Source organism: Diorhabda sublineata, chromosome 5 (genome assembly GCF_026230105.1).
Source record: "Diorhabda sublineata isolate icDioSubl1.1 chromosome 5, icDioSubl1.1, whole genome shotgun sequence".
NCBI classification, from domain to species: domain Eukaryota; kingdom Metazoa; phylum Arthropoda; class Insecta; order Coleoptera; family Chrysomelidae; genus Diorhabda; species Diorhabda sublineata.
In genome coordinates this window covers 35,788,845-35,810,127 of record NC_079478.1, presented here as the reverse complement: position 1 = coordinate 35,810,127, position 21,283 = coordinate 35,788,845, and the positions used below count along the sequence as shown (strand labels likewise).

Below are 21,283 nucleotides of genomic sequence, written 5' to 3'. Positions count from 1 at the left end.
ATTGCGATTTTAGTCTACTACGTGAAAATTTCCATTTTTTCTGAAATTTTCAATTTTTTTGGTCTGTTTTAACCTTTTTTTGATTATGTACTTCATATATAGGGTGTTTTCTACGAGTTCCTCGAAAATTCGAACTTTTTTATATACAGGATGCCCAAAAAATTGCGATTTTAGTCAATTACGTGAAAATTTCCATTTTTTTCGAAATTATCAATTTTTTTGTCAATTTTCACTATTTTTTGATTATGTACTTCATATATAGGGTGTTTCCTACGAGTTCCTCAAAATTACATACTTTCAGATATACAGGATGTCCTAAAATATTTGATTTTTAATAGTTGCATAAATACTTTTATCATTTTTTCGAAATTTTCAATTTTTCTCGTCAATTTTCATCATTTTTTGCTTTAGGTACTTCATATACAGGGTGTTGCTTACGAGTTCCTCGAAATTACGAACTTCTTTATAAACAGAATGCCCAAAATTTGCGATTTTAGTCAATTACGTGAAAGTTTCCATTTTTTTCGAAATTATCAATTTTTTTGTCAATTTTCACTATTTTTTGATTATGTACTTCATATATAGGGTGTTTCCTACGAGTTCCTCAAAATTACATACTTTCAGATATACAGGATGTCCTAAAATATTTGATTTTTAATAGTTGCATAAATACTTTTTCATTTTTTCGAAATTTTCAATTTTTCTCGTCAATTTTCATCATTTTTTGCTTTAGGTACTTCATATACAGGGTGTTGCTTACGAGTTCCTCGAAATTACGAACTTCTTTATAAACAGGATGCCCAAAATTTGCGATTTTAGTCAATTACGTGAAAGTTTCCATTTTTTTCGAAATTATCAATTTTTTTGTCAATTTTCACTATTTTTTGATTATGTACTTCATATATAGGGTGTTTCCTACGAGTTCCTCAAAATTACATACTTTCAGATATACAGGATGTCCTAAAATATTTGATTTTTAATAGTTGCATAAATACTTTTATCATTTTTTCGAAATTTTCAATTTTTCTCGTCTATTTTCATCATTTTTTGCTTTAGGTACTTCATATACAGGGTGTTGCTTACGAGTTCCTCGAAATTACGAACTTCTTTATAAACAGGATGCCCAAAATTTGCGATTTTAGTCAATTACGTGAAAGTTTCCATTTTTTTCGAAATTATCAATTTTTTTGTCAATTTTCACTATTTTTTGATTATGTACTTCATATATAGGGTGTTTCCTACGAGTTCCTCAAAATTACATACTTTCAGATATACAGGATGTCCTAAAATATTTGATTTTTAATAGTTGCATAAATACTTTTATCATTTTTTCGAAATTTTCAATTTTTCTCGTCAATTTTCATCATTTTTTGCTTTAGGTACTTCATATACAGGGTGTTGCTTACGAGTTCCTCGAAATTACGAACTTCTTTATAAACAGGATGCCCAAAATTTGCGATTTTAGTCAATTACGTGAAAGTTTCCATTTTTTTCGAAATTATCAATTTTTTTGTCAATTTTCACTATTTTTTGATTATGTACTTCATATATAGGGTGTTTCCTACGAGTTCCTCAAAATTACATACTTTCAGATATACAGGATGTCCTAAAATATTTGATTTTTAATAGTTGCATAAATACTTTTTCATTTTTTCGAAATTTTCAATTTTTCTCGTCAATTTTCATCATTTTTTGCTTTAGGTACTTCATATACAGGGTGTTGCTTACGAGTTCCTCGAAAATTCAAACTTTTTTATATACAGGATGCCCAAAAAATTGCGATTTTAGTCAATTACGTGAAAGTTTCCATTTTTTTCGAAATTATCAATTTTTTTGTCAATTTTCACTATTTTTTGATTATGTACTTCATATATAGGGTGTTTCCTACGAGTTCCTCAAAATTACATACTTTCAGATATACAGGATGTCCTAAAATATTTGATTTTTAATAGTTGCATAAATACTTTTATCCTTTTTTCGAAATTTTCAATTTTTCTCGTCAATTTTCATCATTTTTTGCTTTACGTACGTCGTATACAGGGTGTTTCTTGAGAGTTTCTCGAAATTACATACTTTTAGATATATAGGATAGCCAAAAAATTGCGATTTTAGTCTACTACGTGAAAATTTCCATTTTTTCTGAAATTTTCAATTTTTTTGGTCTGTTTTAACCTTTTTTTGATTATGTACTTCATATATAGGGTGTTTTCTACGAGTTCCTCGAAAATTCAAACTTTTTTATATACAGGATGCCCAAAAAATTGCGATTTTAGTCAATTACGTGAAAGTTTCCATTTTTTTCGAAATTATCAATTTTTTTGTCAATTTTCACTATTTTTTGATTATGTACTTCATATATAGGGTGTTTCCTACGAGTTCCTCAAAATTACATACTTTCAGATATACAGGATGTCCTAAAATATTTGATTTTTAATAGTTGCATAAATACTTTTATCATTTTTTCGAAATTTTCAATTTTTCTCGTCAATTTTCATCATTTTTTGCTTTAGGTACTTCATATACAGGGTGTTGCTTACGAGTTCCTCGAAATTACGAACTTCTTTATAAACAGGATGCCCAAAATTTGCGATTTTAGTCAATTACGTGAAAGTTTCCATTTTTTTCGAAATTATCAATTTTTTTGTCAATTTTCACTATTTTTTGATTATGTACTTCATATATAGGGTGTTTCCTACGAGTTCCTCAAAATTACATACTTTCAGATATACAGGATGTCCTAAAATATTTGATTTTTAATAGTTGCATAAATACTTTTATCATTTTTTCGAAATTTTCAATTTTTCTCGTCAATTTTCATCATTTTTTGCTTTAGGTACTTCATATACAGGGTGTTGCTTACGAGTTCCTCGAAATTACGAACTTCTTTATAAACAGGATGCCCAAAATTTGCGATTTTAGTCAATTACGTGAAAGTTTCCATTTTTTTCGAAAATTTTTGATTATGTACTCAATATATAGAGTGTTTCCTACGAGTTCATGGAAATTACCTACTTTTTGATATACAGGGTATTCAAAATTCCATCTGGGCGAGTCGATTTATGATCTTCAAACCTTTGCGAAGTTCTCCCACATCTCGGTATTGAAATTCTATTTCTAGCATAGATCCACCAACTCTAGATATGCTGGTTGGTAGTTTTTCCCGCGATTCAAGTATCGAAACAAACATGCGACCAAACAAATTCTCAAATTCAACAAATACACTTCTTTCTTTATTATTTTATTATCAGTACTACCATAGATCTGCCACTGACTTTTACGTATTCTAACGGGCCTTCCACCCATCTCCTAATGGGCGCTGTTACAAAAACTTTAATAAACCCTTTCAAGTTGACCTGTACAAAAGCGCTCGAGGCGTAAGAGCCTCATTAAGATCGAGTTTTGAAGAAAAAAAGGGTAAAGACAGGTGGACCTAGCGGCACAATATACAAACACCAGCTGAAAAAACGATTTTGGATACTTATTCTATTTTTAAATTAGGTTAAGAGCTCGAAAGGGTTTAAGATTTAAGATAACAAAAATAGTTTGGTGTATGATATTGCTAGCGCGTTATAATTGTGTCACGTGATGTTATAGAACAAAAAGTCTGTACTAATTGTAAGAGTTAGAAATAAATATTCAACTAATATATAACAATAAATCTAGGAATTATTAATAATTCATTTGAAAATAGTTTACAACACTTTTTATCAATTACAAAATGTATATGACGAAATTATTCAACCTTTATTTTTTCAATGTTAGAAAGCGATATTTCATAGCGTTTTTGTAAAATTACTAATTTTACCGTACGTTACTCAAGTGCCCGGGTAGCTCAGTCGGTAGAGCATTGGACTTTTAATCCAAGGGTCCAGGGTTCAAGTCCCTGCTCGGGCGGCTTTTTTTTATTTCTACTAAACTTATATTCAATTTAACATTTCTACCCGAACATATTATGTTGTAAAGCTAATACATTTTTAATTCAATAATATCTTTATATCTTTATTTTTCGTTCATTCGTATAATTGCAAAAGTATGATTTACGCATATTTTCTATTGATGTAGATCCTGGAGCTCTTCCTTTAAGCCCGGGTAGCTCAGTCGGTAGAGCATTGGACTTTTAATCCAAGGGTCCAGGGTTCAAGTCCCTGCTCGGGCGGACTTTTTTTTATGAAAAACCTCACGGGTAAAATTTTAATTTTTTTCATTGCTAAATTAGATTAAATTTAAAAAAAAAAAACATAAAATCGAAACAATTTAGCAATAAAAACATATGAGAAGGTATTAAAAATAAGAATGTTTAGAATATTTCTATTATAATAAAGTCTGTTTTCATCAATGTAAAAAAAATGCAAAATTTACATGCCCGGGTAGCTCAGTCGGTAGAGCATTGGACTTTTAATCCAAGGGTCCAGGGTTCAAGTCCCTGCTCGGGCGTAATTTTTATATTATTTTAAACATCTTATTTGAACTAAACATTCGGAAATTTAGTTGTCACAATTTCAAATTATAAAATTAAAAAAGATTAACAAAAATAATAGTTAAAACAATTGAATTTCACATATTTACTATGGGATTTATAAAAAAGTCGCCCGAGCAGGGACTTGAACCCTGGACCCTTGGATTAAAAGTCCAATGCTCTACCGACTGAGCTACCCGGGCACACAAATTTGTCTCCTACATACGTTTCAATAAATATATGAAAAAAACTTATTTTTAGAATTATTTTTAATGATTTTTACTTAGAAATTTTAAAAAATTATAAAATACTGAAAATAAATATCTACAATGTTATAAATTATTTCCCCTATAATAAAATCGATTATTGATGAGGTCAGTAGAATTCCAAAGTAACTGATGAAATTGTTCCGTACGAAAATGAAGTTACTACAGACCCTAATGTCTTCCACAGCCACCTAATGTCTCCCACACCCCTCTATCGTCACCATTTGGAATAATCCACGTGTTTTGAAAATTTTACATCCAGATTGTAAAAACGGAAAATTAATATATTTATCTCGATTCTGTTTTGTCATGTATTTCAGTTATACTAGTTGAATTTTAGAAAAAAATCTATTTACTTAGAATATAAATTATAAGAACTTGCAATAAAATTAGGAAAAAATAATCGCCCGAGCAGGGACTTGAACCCTGGACCCTTGGATTAAAAGTCCAATGCTCTACCGACTGAGCTACCCGGGCTGTAATTAAAAAAATTATTAGAATCAATACGGTCCATATATAAATTAACAATATTTGAATTGAAATTTTTTTAAATAAAAAAACTATTATGTGAAAACAATAAATCATCCTTTTTCTTGTATTGGAAATAATAAATGTGTAGTTAATACATTTTATAATGAAAAACTAATTCGAACTTGTTTCCATAAATAAGTAAAACAAAAATTTATGAAAATAAAACAATATTTTCCGTATAGAAAACGGAGTATTAGACTCAAAGAAAAAAATTGAAAAAAAAGACCGCCCGAGCAGGGACTTGAACCCTGGACCCTTGGATTAAAAGTCCAATGCTCTACCGACTGAGCTACCCGGGCTTAAATATGTTGAATCCAACTATTCTAGTAGATAAACTATAGAGCTATAAATAAGTATACTTTACATAATAATGATTGAAAGAATATCATTTTGTGTAATTTACTATCTTTTTTTAATGATAATGTCTTTTGGAATTTCTTAAGAAACCAATTTAAAGAATAATAATAGCGAAAAGATAACTACAATTATCTTATGGAGAAATATCACTGTTGTTTAGAGGTCAATATCGTTCATTGACACACTTACCTACACTCAGTGTACCCCGCCGTCAAACCGAACATCGCCGATCGCAACATTGAACTTCGCGTTATTCGCATATAAGTGATGAAATTAACAACAAATTTTCTAATTTTTTCAAATTTGTTTGGATCTAATAACCATTTAAACAATAAGTAATGGTAGCAATATATAACAAATTCAGTACGAAATCGAGAAGTGCCGTAATTCTAAACAAACTTTCCTATTGGACCTTTTTCCGAATTCGATTCTTCTATTCACCATATGTTGAAATACAAATTCTATGATCCAAAAAAAATTTTTACCTGTCGAGAACTAGCGGTACTTTTATATAATAAAAAAAAGGTGGCTTCCCTATTTTTTATGCATCTATTATAAAGATCGACGAAGGTGCTATCTAAAGGTACTTCCTCGATAATAAAACTTCATTTTTTTTGTCTGTGTCTAAATATCTGTCAGGGAAACCTTTTTGGGATGTTGGGAGGGTCAAAAGTACCGTAAAATATATTTTTTGTTAGGTAATATAATGACTAATGTAATATAAGATGAAATTTTAGACTGTCGATTAACGGTGGGTAGTGAATCGAGTTCTTGTGACGTGATTGAAGAATGATTTAGTTATACAGAGCGTTGTATACGTCTATTAACTTATTTAAAAGTGAATTAATTGAATGTAACGTACGAGGGTTAACCTATAAATACGAAAATTGTTACTAATAAACGTTCAAATGATTTTTTTCGTTCGAATAATTGCACAACGGATAAAACTAAATCAATTTGCTAGTACTACAAGCAAATAGGCACCGTTATATTGAAAGTAGAACCGATTCAAGTACCAACTAACATCGCTGTGTGGAAATTACTGTAATTTGAAACCATGACTTCAGTAATAAACATTATACAATAGATATTTTCAAATGGGTTAACACAGATATTGTGGTTTATACTGTCATTGACCGCTTGTGCACTATGGCGGTGTATAAATCGAATCCAGTTCGCTATCTACGAGGGGTGGACTAAATTTATTAACATTAAATCGAAATTTGCTAATTTAAATGATCTAATCAGTATTTAACATACAAATAATGATTATTATTATTAAAATTATTGGGATTTCATTGAGGATCGTTTGTAAGTGACGCTACCAGCTAAATTTTTGGAATTAAGGAACAGAATTGAAGCTGCTGTTGCTAATAATTATTGAATAGATCCTTAATAGGTTACGATATATTTAATTAAGTACAAAAACAACTCGGATCAGTTTAGATTATAAATAACAAAGTTAAAGATCTGACAACGATGTAAATATCAACATAATACAGGTCGTATCACGAGATTCTCGTGCACAAAAATGTTTTCGAGATAATTTGGACTCACTCTGTATTGTGTGTCAATGAAAATAAAATTTGATATGCAATTTTTCCACCTGTTGCTACAAAATGGGCTTAATAAGATGCAATTTCATGTATAATTTTAAAATTAACAGCGTATTTATAATATGACAGATGTCATATAATTGTCAAGTTATTATCCCAACGACAAGATGTTATACGCCGGTTCCTGATTAGTACATTCGATCGAAAATTATAATAGAGAAGAAAATGCAAATTCGCGTTCTTCTTTTTTTATATTTAATGAACGGTTGAATGTAGACAACTGGTAGTTGGACAACTCCAATAATTCTAGACTTTTATTTGTTTTAATTTTATTCGGGTTAATAAAATCGGCGAGCCCTTCGATAACGTCGATTACGTATAACGAAATCTAAACAACCTTGACCATATCCAATCCACTCCACGACATTAACCTTCCCCCGCAACGTTTCAACTCCACCCGCCACCTCCATACTACATCCTAATAAGAAAATATTGCAGAGATCGCTAGCCGACCCTGAATGAAAGTTATCGGAACACTTATGCAATGTATTACAGTTATATACCAGGTTCACGAACCTTTTCTTCTTCTTTTTTCGTTTCTCTTTGTCTAACCCGGCGATAGGCCGTTCTTCGTTGGTAACGTGGAATTCGCAAAGTGGGACGTCGATCGGTAGTAACCCGAAGAAAAGGAGCGTAAACGGAATTGAAACCGAGAAGGTGGACTAATCAAATCGTATACAGGACAATTCGTGTTTAACTTACACTATCGGTTCGATGGAAATTAATTAATCGATTAATACGTTCGGTTATAATATAAAACGACGGTTTTTCATAATCACCTCGTATATTATATATTTACATAGTGTGTTTTATGCGTGGAACGCGTCAATTTCTCGAAATCGGTTTGTATGGTGGTATTTACATTGTTGTCAGATCTGTAATTTTTCCCGGAATATAACGAAATTTGTTATTTCAAACGGATCACCCTGTATAGTTTGTATTTTTAGAAATATTTTTTATTTTTTTTTTCGTCTAATGTTTCCTATATCCAAATGCTATAATTTCGAAATTATATTTGCATTTGACGTTTCAATAAATTATTATTGTTGAAATTTATCGAAAATTACGATGAATGGTTTATCTGGAGAAGAATTGATATTAGGATGGGGTGTTAGGTGTAGAAAGTAACAAGAAACGTCTAATATCTTGTTAATAATTTATATCCTAACCGAAGTAAATTAGTAGAAAAGTTTAACGAAACTTATGGGTTAAAAGGCGCAGAAAAACCGCTTCAACTGAAAACAAATCTTTAGATAATATTTGGCTACAACAATAAAATAGAAAAAACAGGGTGGTTCTATTTAAAAAAATAAAGAAATTTGATATTTATGAAGTTAAACGTCCCACGACGAGTTATTTGGCAAAATACTCATAGTACAATGATGAAAATTTCTACGTTTGGGTTTTCGGATACGATCTTTTTAACTAAAATATTTTCAAAGATGGCCGACTTCCGGTTCTACCGGAAGTCGACTGTAACTTTGTTATTTTAAATAGAACACCCAATATATTAATACATTTTTGAGATTTACATGAAATTTTAGTATACTTTTGTCTAAAAACTTTTTTCGAAAAATGCATACTTTTTGAGTTATTAATTTTTTTGTAAAAAATTTGACCGTTGCAGACCCCTATAAATTATTTTTTTACGAGAATACCTTTGAAGATATCAAAATAGTTTCTATTTGATTAATTTGAGCAAAGTCAGACGTATTTGAATTTATGTTAAAGAATTCTTCATTTTATACAGGGTGTCTATAAAAAGTGTTCAAAGTTTAACTTCATAAATATCAAATTTCTTCATTATTTTAAATAGAACCACCCGGTTTTTTCTAGTTTAATGCATTCAGAGGTAAAAAATAAGACAAATTCATATATACTTTTCTATACCTAAACCTTACCGTTAACCAGATATTAAATGTTTTCTGTAAAATTTTATTTATTCATTAGTTTTAATTTTTTATGTATACTTTTAGTAGGCTTTGTAATAAATGACACTTATTAAACTGTCAGTAGTCAATTGTTGAATGAATTTGCCATATTTTTTACCCTTGAATGCATTAAAATAGAAAAAACCGGGTGGTTCTATTTAAAATAATAAAGAAATTTGAAGTTAAACTTTGACCACTTTTTATACACACCCTGTATAAAATGAAGAATTTTTCAAAATAGATTCAAATACGTCTAACCTTGCTAAAATCAAACAAACAGAAACCATTTTCATACCTTCAAGGGTATTTTTGTAAAAAAATAATTTATAAGGGTCTGCAACTGTCAAATTTTTTACAAAAAAATTAATAACTCAAAAAGTATGCATTTTTCGAAAAAAGTTTTTAAACAAAAGTAATCTATAATTTTACGTAGATTTCAAAAATGTATTAATATACAGGGTGTTTTATTTAAAATAACAAAGTTACAGTCGACTTCCGGTAGAAACGGAAGTCGGCCATCTTTAAAAATATTTTAGTTAAAAAGATCGTATCCGAAAACCCAAACGTAGAAATTTTCATCATTTTACTATGAGTATTTTGCCATATACAGATAGTTTTAACTCGTCGTGGGACACCCTATATAGGGTGATCCATGTATAGCCATTAGGCTAACTCTTACCAAAAAAATAAGGCCTCCACTTTGTACCATAGACTTCGGAAAATCAAAAGGAGTCTACAGGCAAATCTGAAACGCTAACAAGAACCTGTCTAAATGACAGGAAGTTGTGGAATTTCCTTCTCGCGTGTGTGTGTGCGTGCTGCAGGTTTTCCGCGGTTTTCCTGTAACCTGGTGAATAATGCAATCGCAGCTAAACCTCCCCCACCCTCAATTCACCCGTTTTCTATGAAATAATGAACAAAAAAATTAAAAAACAACAAAAAAACACAAAAAAAATCTTCCAAACTGGAAAGAGCCAGAAAGGCTGCAGCAGTTTGTTTTCTCGTTCGTTTTTTTGGCTAAATGCAAAAGCAGAGGTCTAAAGCTTAATCTATTTATCATTTTATATATTTATTATATTCGAATAAATATTATTTCAAACTAAAATACGACGCCTATGAATTACGAGTGCTTCGTCAATTTATTACTCTCTCATACATAAAAATAGATAACAGCTTTGTTTCGATAGTAAAATATTGACGTTCCGACATCTTTTAAATCTCTATCTATTTGAAAAAAATGAAAAAAAAAACGATTAATCGACGTCTTGTTCCCAGAAGTTATCCTCCATTTTGTCGGGGCATAGATCGTCGTCTTCCGAGATCTCCACTACTACAACGAGCATTTCAATCCTGCCTTTCCATAACCCTTCGTGCAGCTGCAAGAAATCATCTGCAAGAGGTCTTCTGGAGCTGCATCTCTGGTCGTCATCCCAACCACACCTGAAAGAAGATTATACGTGAAGCAAAGACAAATTTTTACCTGATTGTATGTCTGCAAGGAGTGGAATCGATTAGGTAGGAGGTAACCTGGATATCGATGCTTTGCACCTGGATCAGGAAGTTAATATCCTTACCAAAGGCTACCACTGGATCATAGGTAGAGGCAGCAGAGCTGGTGTGATGATCATCTGCATCTGCTTCTTTTGATTTCCAATTTGGGACCTGGATTATTCATTAGGATAATACCATAAAAAATCAGAGTTGCCGGGTTTCAAAAACTAGTCCTTTGAGGTTATAATCGCGAAAATTTCGATTTTTGACAAAGTTATCTTCGATTGTTTCACTATTAAACGTTGAAAATGACAATAAGCAAATCGATTCTTCCGGTATATTCATTCCAATAAAATACCGAACTGGCCATCCTCAATATCGAAATAACGGCTGTTAAAAATCTATATTTCGGTCGATGACCTACACGTTTCTTATTTTTCTAAAGCTACGTTGTGGAGGTTAGTTGCTACGAAATATCAACATTTTATTTAGAAAAAAAAAAAATGTTATCGTCGATGATTAGAAGAAACCGAAACGACGTTTGAGGAATTTGTGGTCTGACGAAAAGAAAAACTTGTTTCTACGGGAATGTTTCTATTGAAATCTTGATTTTATTTCGAATAAAGACGTTTACAACTGATATTATTTTAAATTGAAGTTTACCTGGTCATTCGATGTAGCTGTTAGTTAAGTAACTAGTATCTACACGATTCAGACAAGGTGTTATGCAGTAAATCACTTTTTAATATGAAATAAGAATGATTAATAATCAATTTTATATTTAGAGATTGAAAATTCGGAATTTTCCTTCTTTATTCATCTCAGAATCCGTTTGTCTGATTCGTAAACACGCTTCTACAATTTCTCCAAAGAATCAGTTAAGGGCTCAATACTTTACAATGCGGAAATAATGCACAATCACTTGCCAATTGAAATCAAATCGAAATTTCCATTGTGTATATTGAAATTTTGTTTTATTTGTATCTTTATTTAGTTATTTTTATACTTCAACATTGCATCAAATTATCAAAGCAGTAATTAGTAACAAATTTGAAGATAATCCTGGGTTTAAATGATGTATAACGAAGGATTTTAAACTACATTGTTGAAAATTTCTTCAAAAATGGAAGAACTGTGTGTAGTAGTTCAAACGTACCACTAACATTCTTTAGCATTACATCAAATTATCGAAGGAGTAGCTAATAACAAATTTGATGATAATCCTGGGTTTAAATGATGTATAACGAAGGATTTTAAACTAAATTGTTGAAAATTTCTCTAAAAATGAAAGAACTGTGTGTAGTAGTTCAAATGTACCACTATCATCCCTTACATTGGATCAAATCATCGAAGCAGTAGCTAATAACAAATTTGAAGATAATCCTGGGTTTAAATGATGTATAACGAAGGATTTTAAACTACATTGTTGAAAATTTCTTCAAAAATGGAAGAACTGTGTGTAGTAGTTCAAACGTACCACTAACATTCTTTAGCATTACATCAAATTATCGAAGGAGTAGCTAATAACAAATTTGATGATAATCCTGGGTTAAAATGATGTATAACGAAGGATTTTAAACTACATTGTTGGAAATTTCTTCAAAAATGGAAGAACTGTGTGTAGTAGTTCAAACGTACCACTAACATTCTTTAGCATTGCATCAAATTATCGAAGCAGTAGCTAATAACAAATTTGAAGATAATCCTGGGTTTAAATGATGTATAACGAAGGATTTTAAACTACATTGTTGAAAATTTCTTCAAAAATGGAAGAACTGTGTGTAGTAGTTCAAACGTACCACTAACATTCTTTAGCATTGCATCAAATTATCGAAGGAGTAGCTAATAACAAATTTGATGATAATCCTGGGTTTAAATGATGTATAACGAAGGATTTTAAACTACATTGTAGAAAATTTCTTCAAAAATGGAAGAACTGTGTGTAGTAGTTCAAACGTACCACTAACATTCTTTAGCATTGCATCAAATTATCGAAGGAGTAGCTAATAACAAATTTGATGATAATCCTGGGTTAAAATGATGTATAACGAAGGATTTTAAACTACATTGTTGAAAATTTCTTCAAAAATGGAAGAACTGTGTGTAGTAGTTCAAACGTACCACTAACATTCTTTAGCATTGCATCAAATTATCGAAGGAGTAGCTAATAACAAATTTGATGATAATCCTGGGTTTAAATGATGTATAACGAAGGATTTTAAACTACATTGTTGAAAATTTCTTCAAAAATGGAAGAATTGTGTGTAGTAGTTCAAACGTACCACTAACATTCTTTAGCATTGCATCAAATTATCGAAGGAGTAGCTAATAACAAATTTGATGATAATCCTGGGTTTAAATGATGTATAACGAAGGATTTTAAACTACATTGTTGAAAATTTCTTCAAAAATGGAAGAATTGTGTGTAGTAGTTCAAACGTACCACTAACATTCTTTAGCATTGCATCAAATTATCGAAGGAGTAGCTAATAACAAATTTGATGATAATCCTGGGTTTAAATGATGTATAACGAAGGATTTTAAACTACATTGTTGAAAATTTCTTCAAAAATGGAAGAACCGTGTGTAGTAGTTCAAACGTACCACTAACATTCTTTAGCATTGCATCAAATTATCGAAGGAGTAGCTAATAACAAATTTGATGATAATCCTGGGTTAAAATGATGTATAACGAAGGATTTTAAACTACATTGTTGAAAATTTCTTCAAAAATGGAAGAACTGTGTGTAGTAGTTCAAACGTACCACTAACATTCTTTAGCATTGCATCAAATTATCGAAGGAGTAACTAATAACAAATTTGATGATAATCCTGGGTTTAAATGATGTATAACGAAGGATTTTAAACTACATTGTTGAAAATTTCTTCAAAAATGGAAGAACTGTGTGTAGTAGTTCAAACGTACCACTAACATTCTTTAGCATTGCATCAAATTATCGAAGGAGTAGCTAATAACAAATTTGATGATAATCCTGGGTTTAAATGATGTATAACGAAGGATTTTAAACTACATTGTTGAAAATTTCTTCAAAAATGGAAGAACTGTGTGTAGTAGTTCAAACGTACCACTAACATTCTTTAGCATTGCATCAAATTATCGAAGGAGTAGCTAATAACAAATTTGATGATAATCCTGGGTTTAAATGATGTATAACGAAGGATTTTAAACTACATTGTTGAAAATTTCTTTGAAAATGGAAGAACCGTGTGTAGTAGTTCAAACGTACCACTAACATTCTTTAGCATTGCATCAAATTATCGAAGGAGTAGCTAATAACAAATTTGATGATAATCCTGGGTTAAAATGATGTATAACGAAGGATTTTAAACTACATTGTTGGAAATTTCTTCAAAAATGGAAGAACTGTGTGTAGTAGTTCAAACGTACCACTAACATTCTTTAGCATTGCATCAAATTATCGAAGGAGTAGCTAATAACAAATTTGATGATAATCCTGGGTTTAAATGATGTATAACGAAGGATTTTAAACTACATTGTTGAAAATTTCTTCAAAAATGGAAGAACTGTGTGTAGTAGTTCAAACGTACCACTAACATTCTTTAGCATTGCATCAAATTATCGAAGGAGTAGCTAATAACAAATTTGATGATAATCCTGGGTTTAAATGATGTATAACGAAGGATTTTAAACTACATTGTTGAAAATTTCTTTGAAAATGGAAGAACCGTGTGTAGTAGTTCAAACGTACCACTAACATTCTTTAGCATTGCATCAAATTATCGAAGGAGTAGCTAATAACAAATTTGATGATAATCCTGGGTTTAAATGATGTATAACGAAGGATTTTAAACTACATTGTTGGAAATTTCTTCAAAAATGGAAGAACTGTGTGTAGTAGTTCAAACGTACCACTAACATTCTTTAGCATTGCATCAAATTATCGAAGGAGTAGCTAATAACAAATTTGATGATAATCCTGGGTTTAAATGATGTATAACGAAGGATTTTAAACTACATTGTTGAAAATTTCTTCAAAAATGGAAGAACTGTGTGTAGTAGTTCAAACGTACCACTAACATTCTTTAGCATTGCATCAAATTATCGAAGGAGTAGCTAATAACAAATTTGATGATAATCCTGGGTTAAAATGATGTATAACGAAGGATTTTAAACTACATTGTTGGAAATTTCTTCAAAAATGGAAGAACTGTGTGTAGTAGTTCAAACGTACCACTAACATTCTTTAGCATTGCATCAAATTATCGAAGGAGTAGCTAATAACAAATTTGATGATAATCCTGGGTTTAAATGATGTATAACGAAGGATTTTAAACTACATTGTTGAAAATTTCTTCAAAAATGGAAGAACTGTGTGTAGTAGTTCAAACGTACCACTAACATTCTTTAGCATTGCATCAAATTATCGAAGGAGTAGCTAATAACAAATTTGATGATAATCCTGGGTTAAAATGATGTATAACGAAGGATTTTAAACTACATTGTTGGAAATTTCTTCAAAAATGGAAGAACTGTGTGTAGTAGTTCAAACGTACCACTAACATTCTTTAGCATTGCATCAAATTATCGAAGGAGTAGCTAATAACAAATTTGATGATAATCCTGGGTTTAAATGATGTATAACGAAGGATTTTAAACTACATTGTTGAAAATTTCTTCAAAAATGGAAGAACTGTGTGTAGTAGTTCAAACGTACCACTAACATTCTTTAGCATTGCATCAAATTATCGAAGGAGTAGCTAATAACAAATTTGATGATAATCCTGGGTTTAAATGATGTATAACGAAGGATTTTAAACTACATTGTTGAAAATTTCTTTGAAAATGGAAGAACCGTGTGTAGTAGTTCAAACGTACCACTAACATTCTTTAGCATTGCATCAAATTATCGAAGGAGTAGCTAATAACAAATTTGATGATAATCCTGGGTTTAAATGATGTATAACGAAGGATTTTAAACTACATTGTTGGAAATTTCTTCAAAAATGGAAGAACTGTGTGTAGTAGTTCAAACGTACCACTAACATTCTTTAGCATTGCATCAAATTATCGAAGGAGTAGCTAATAACAAATTTGATGATAATCCTGGGTTTAAATGATGTATAACGAAGGATTTTAAACTACATTGTTGAAAATTTCTTCAAAAATGGAAGAACTGTGTGTAGTAGTTCAAACGTACCACTAACATTCTTTAGCATTGCATCAAATTATCGAAGGAGTAGCTAATAACAAATTTGATGATAATCCTGGGTTTAAATGATGTATAACGAAGGATTTTAAACTACATTGTTGAAAATTTCTTTGAAAATGGAAGAACCGTGTGTAGTAGTTCAAACGTACCACTAACATTCTTTAGCATTGCATCAAATTATCGAAGGAGTAGCTAATAACAAATTTGATGATAATCCTGGGTTTAAATGATGTATAACGAAGGATTTTAAACTACATTGTTGAAAATTTCTTTGAAAATGGAAGAACTGTGTGTAGTAGTTCAAACGTACCACTAACATTCTTTAGCATTGCATCAAATTATCGAAGGAGTAGCTAATAACAAATTTGATGATAATCCTGGGTTTAAATGATGTATAACGAAGGATTTTAAACTACATTGTTGAAAATTTCTTCAAAAATGGAAGAACTGTGTGTAGTAGTTCAAACGTACCACTAACATTCTTTAGCATTGCATCAAATTATCGAAGGAGTAGCTAATAACAAATTTGATGATAATCCTGGGTTTAAATGATGTATAACGAAGGATTTTAAACTACATTGTTGAAAATTTCTTTGAAAATGGAAGAACCGTGTGTAGTAGTTCAAACGTACCACTAACATTCTTTAGCATTGCATCAAATTATCGAAGGAGTAGCTAATAACAAATTTGATGATAATCCTGGGTTTAAATGATGTATAACGAAGGATTTTAAACTACATTGTTGAAAATTTCTTTGAAAATGGAAGAACCGTGTGTAGTAGTTCAAACGTACCACTAACATTCTTTAGCATTGCATCAAATTATCGAAGGAGTAGCTAATAACAAATTTGATGATAATCCTGGGTTTAAATGATGTATAACGAAGGATTTTAAACTACATTGTTGAAAATTTCTTTGAAAATGGAAGAACCGTGTGTAGTAGTTCAAACGTACCACTAACATTCTTTAGCATTGCATCAAATTATCGAAGGAGTAGCTAATAACAAATTTGATGATAATCCTGGGTTTAAATGATGTATAACGAAGGATTTTAAACTACATTGTTGAAAATTTCTTTGAAAATGGAAGAACCGTGTGTAGTAGTTCAAACGTACCACTAACATTCTTTAGCATTGCATCAAATTATCGAAGGAGTAGCTAATAACAAATTTGATGATAATCCTGGGTTTAAATGATGTATAACGAAGGATTTTAAACTACATTGTTGAAAATTTCTTTGAAAATGGAAGAACCGTGTGTAGTAGTTCAAACGTACCACTAACATTCTTTAGCATTGCATCAAATTATCGAAGGAGTAGCTAATAACAAATTTGATGATAATCCTGGGTTTAAATGATGTATAACGAAGGATTTTAAACTACATTGTTGAAAATTTCTTTGAAAATGGAAGAACCGTGTGTAGTAGTTCAAACGTACCACTAACATTCTTTAGCATTGCATCAAATTATCGAAGGAGTAGCTAATAACAAATTTGATGATAATCCTGGGTTAAAATGATGTATAACGAAGGATTTTAAACTACATTGTTGGAAATTTCTTCAAAAATGGAAGAACTGTGTGTAGTAGTTCAAACGTACCACTAACATTCTTTAGCATTGCATCAAATTATCGAAGGAGTAGCTAATAACAAATTTGATGATAATCCTGGGTTTAAATGATGTATAACGAAGGATTTTAAACTACATTGTTGAAAATTTCTTCAAAAATGGAAGAACTGTGTGTAGTAGTTCAAACGTACCACTAACATTCTTTAGCATTGCATCAAATTATCGAAGGAGTAGCTAATAACAAATTTGATGATAATCCTGGGTTTAAATGATGTATAACGAAGGATTTTAAACTACATTGTTGAAAATTTCTTTGAAAATGGAAGAACCGTGTGTAGTAGTTCAAACGTACCACTAACATTCTTTAGCATTGCATCAAATTATCGAAGGAGTAGCTAATAACAAATTTGATGATAATCCTGGGTTAAAATGATGTATAACGAAGGATTTTAAACTACATTGTTGGAAATTTCTTCAAAAATGGAAGAACTGTGTGTAGTAGTTCAAACGTACCACTAACATTCTTTAGCATTGCATCAAATTATCGAAGGAGTAGCTAATAACAAATTTGATGATAATCCTGGGTTTAAATGATGTATAACGAAGGATTTTAAACTACATTGTTGAAAATTTCTTCAAAAATGGAAGAACTGTGTGTAGTAGTTCAAACGTACCACTAACATTCTTTAGCATTGCATCAAATTATCGAAGGAGTAGCTAATAACAAATTTGATGATAATCCTGGGTTTAAATGATGTATAACGAAGGATTTTAAACTACATTGTTGAAAATTTCTTTGAAAATGGAAGAACCGTGTGTAGTAGTTCAAACGTACCACTAACATTCTTTAGCATTGCATCAAATTATCGAAGGAGTAGCTAATAACAAATTTGATGATAATCCTGGGTTTAAATGATGTATAACGAAGGATTTTAAACTACATTGTTGGAAATTTCTTCAAAAATGGAAGAACTGTGTGTAGTAGTTCAAACGTACCACTAACATTCTTTAGCATTGCATCAAATTATCGAAGGAGTAGCTAATAACAAATTTGATGATAATCCTGGGTTTAAATGATGTATAACGAAGGATTTCAAACTACATTGTTAAAAATTTCTTTAAAAATTGAAGAACTAGATTGCAGTGTCCAGTTGTCTTGTGCCCCTTTCATGTTGGTTCATAATTTTCCCACATAAAAACCAAAATTACTTATCAGACACCCTCTGTATAATCTGAATTTAAAATATTTCACAAATGTAAACATCCAATAACATTTTGACAAGTCGATACAAAAGAAAATAATTCATTTAATACATTTAATGGAACATCTTCTTTGGAATAATCCATGAATACTTCTTTAAAACCTTCCCCGGTATATCAATTTTCCGGAAATACTTCATAAATAAAATATGACATCACATAACCTAACTTGTAATAAAGATATTTACATCAGAATGTTTTCAATAAAAACACTTGTGAAATGAAAGAAAAATGTAAAAATATACCATCATAAAGAAAGATAAAGTTTGAACGGGTCGATTTGCGGTACCAACAAGTGAATTTAAAAGTTCAAAGACCTCCGATGACTCTCGCGTTCGTGATATTACTTTATGGTGAATCTCCATATCTATGAATGATTTCGAATTAGAAACATCAATTTTTAATATATTTATTACTGTGATATAGTTCAGTGGCCCCAAATGTCATCAATTTCAATAGGGTGCTCTAGATTCCTGTTCAATATCAAAGTGTAATTATCGAAAAGTACTACCAACATATTTCTTTTTTTATAAACCTTACAACTACCGTAACCACAGTTAATATGTTGGTACTGTTAAGTTTAAGTTGGAATCAATAAATTCGTCAAGAATTATGTTGGCCAAACTGGACTAAAAATCAATCAAAGTCAGTCCTGAGTAAAAGAAAAAAGTGTGTGTCGAACTTTGTCTACGCAATTTTCAGAAGATTTAAGAATAATCAATAATCTATAATAATAGAACTTGTTTTAGGATTATCCCTCGTATATAATTAAAAGTTAAAAGTAAAATGTTTAATATTCTCGTTGGTCTATAACAACAGAAGATTCCACGTCGATTTACAGTTATATTTGTGTAGGTCTCGAAATATAAACGTATACAGCTAGCCAAGTTTACTTTCAACTAAAGTAACGGGCCTTACAAGTAACAGTAATAATAAAATAATAGGCTCCTGTAGTGAACTAACACTTTTCATATAACTGTTTAAAATAGATCTAAATGTTCTACTGATAGGTCTATCGGGTGAAACAACTTTATGCAAGGGAAGTTTCTGATTAATTTGATTTTATAATTTTTAAGTTTGAAGACGCCATCTTGTTTAGTATTTGTTGACAGCCGTCAATGACGAACGTTTCCGGTGGATTTGTAAACATGGAAAAAAATTGGTTTTACGATACTTTTATTTGAAAGGCATTAGCCCAAATTTAACAAAGGTTCTATTTTGAAAACAAGAAATTGAAACAATCAAATAAACTATTAATAACCAATCTTGTTTTATCACTTTTGATATTTATTCTTCTCATTCTCAAAATAAGGTAATTTTTTCCTTTAAATTTATTTCACTTTTAGGTAATTAATTACTTTTATATTTATCTATGGTTTTAAAATATCATAGAACGGAAAATTACGAAGTTTTTCATAGCTGCCAAATCGTTATTTCTTCTTATGTGTGAAGTTAGTTACGGATTTATTTAACACAATTAAATAAATATCGAGCACGATAATTTTAAGTCGCAGGTTGACTGGTCTATAAATTTAGCAATGAACTTGGCTAAAGGTAGGCTACTCGCGTTCGTTGCCTTACTTTCATAACCACACAATCTCTCTTACATCACTTATACTCGAATGTGGGCAATTTTACTATTCATTCTTCTCATTGGAAAAAAGTATTAATTTACTATATATGTGTGGGTTCCAGATGTAAATGGTAATTAGACAGAACAAAACTTTTTACAAGATACGAATTGCAACAATCACGTTGACAGTTGAATCATAGACTTAATTTTTATAAAGTGTTTAGTTCTATGGTTTAATGCTTTGTTTTGAGAATTTCAATATTATGAAGTTAGTTACAAATAAATGTCTTAATTGACACACTAACAATATGACAGTTACGAGCTACAACTTTTCACAGTAACTTTTTTCAATTATTCAATTCAAAAGTGATGTATTTCAGTTTAAAACAATAAAAAATTTCTAGTATTCGACATTTATTAAATAATTATTGCAAAATCGGGTTCATTGGCCCACGAATTTAGACTGTTGGTGTCAACGTAAGTTCACTTTCATGGACCAACGGTTATTTTTTTAAATAAACCGTACGGTTTATGAGACGTGTTTCTTGAATTACAGATGCCACAAAATGGCTCAGATATATTTATAGACAAGTACTATAATAACAAATTATAGATATACGAGGGAGGTGCTTATTATAACAAATATACAATGCGTAAACATTGCATGTATATCTATAGCTATTCAACCATAGATAAACAACTTATCTTCTTCTTCATTTTGGTTTTTTGGCCTCCACCTTGAGATTACCCGACTAAATCTTATACTACTAATACACTATTTATATCAAAAGTCAGTAGTAGTGTATTTTTAACTAAAAAATTAAGTTAGTTACGCATAAGTTTAAGAGTTGGTATTACTGTTTATAGAATTAATGTGTCACTCCTTTTATCACCTGTCAAAAATTTCTGTCGTAATTTCTTTTAATAAATAAAATTATTTACGTTAAAATTTTGCAATTTGGTACATGATAATTAGTTATTAAATATAAAGTATCTTAAAAAGTATATTTTAATGCAGTTATTTGATTGGGTGTATCGGTAA

At 30.4% G+C, this 21,283-nt stretch overlaps 6 non-coding genes across 6 annotated transcripts; 3 read left to right on the top strand and 3 right to left on the bottom strand.

Annotated features, from left to right (window-relative positions):
* The first annotated feature begins 3,821 nt into the window (after positions 1 to 3,821).
* Positions 3,822 to 3,894, top strand: Trnak-uuu (transfer RNA lysine (anticodon UUU)). The gene has a single exon. It is a non-coding gene; the product is annotated as a tRNA-Lys (tRNA).
* A 189-nt stretch (positions 3,895 to 4,083) lies between these two features.
* Positions 4,084 to 4,156, top strand: Trnak-uuu (transfer RNA lysine (anticodon UUU)). Its single transcript has one exon. It is a non-coding gene; the product is annotated as a tRNA-Lys (tRNA).
* Positions 4,157 to 4,361: 205 nt separating this feature from the next.
* Trnak-uuu (transfer RNA lysine (anticodon UUU)) lies at positions 4,362 to 4,434 on the top strand. Its single transcript has one exon. It is a non-coding gene; the product is annotated as a tRNA-Lys (tRNA).
* A 152-nt stretch (positions 4,435 to 4,586) lies between these two features.
* On the bottom strand, positions 4,587 to 4,659 carry Trnak-uuu (transfer RNA lysine (anticodon UUU)). The gene has a single exon. It is a non-coding gene; the product is annotated as a tRNA-Lys (tRNA).
* A 467-nt stretch (positions 4,660 to 5,126) lies between these two features.
* Positions 5,127 to 5,199, bottom strand: Trnak-uuu (transfer RNA lysine (anticodon UUU)). The gene has a single exon. It is a non-coding gene; the product is annotated as a tRNA-Lys (tRNA).
* A 280-nt stretch (positions 5,200 to 5,479) lies between these two features.
* Trnak-uuu (transfer RNA lysine (anticodon UUU)) lies at positions 5,480 to 5,552 on the bottom strand. Its single transcript has one exon. It is a non-coding gene; the product is annotated as a tRNA-Lys (tRNA).
* Between the last annotated feature and the right edge of the window lie 15,731 nt (positions 5,553 to 21,283).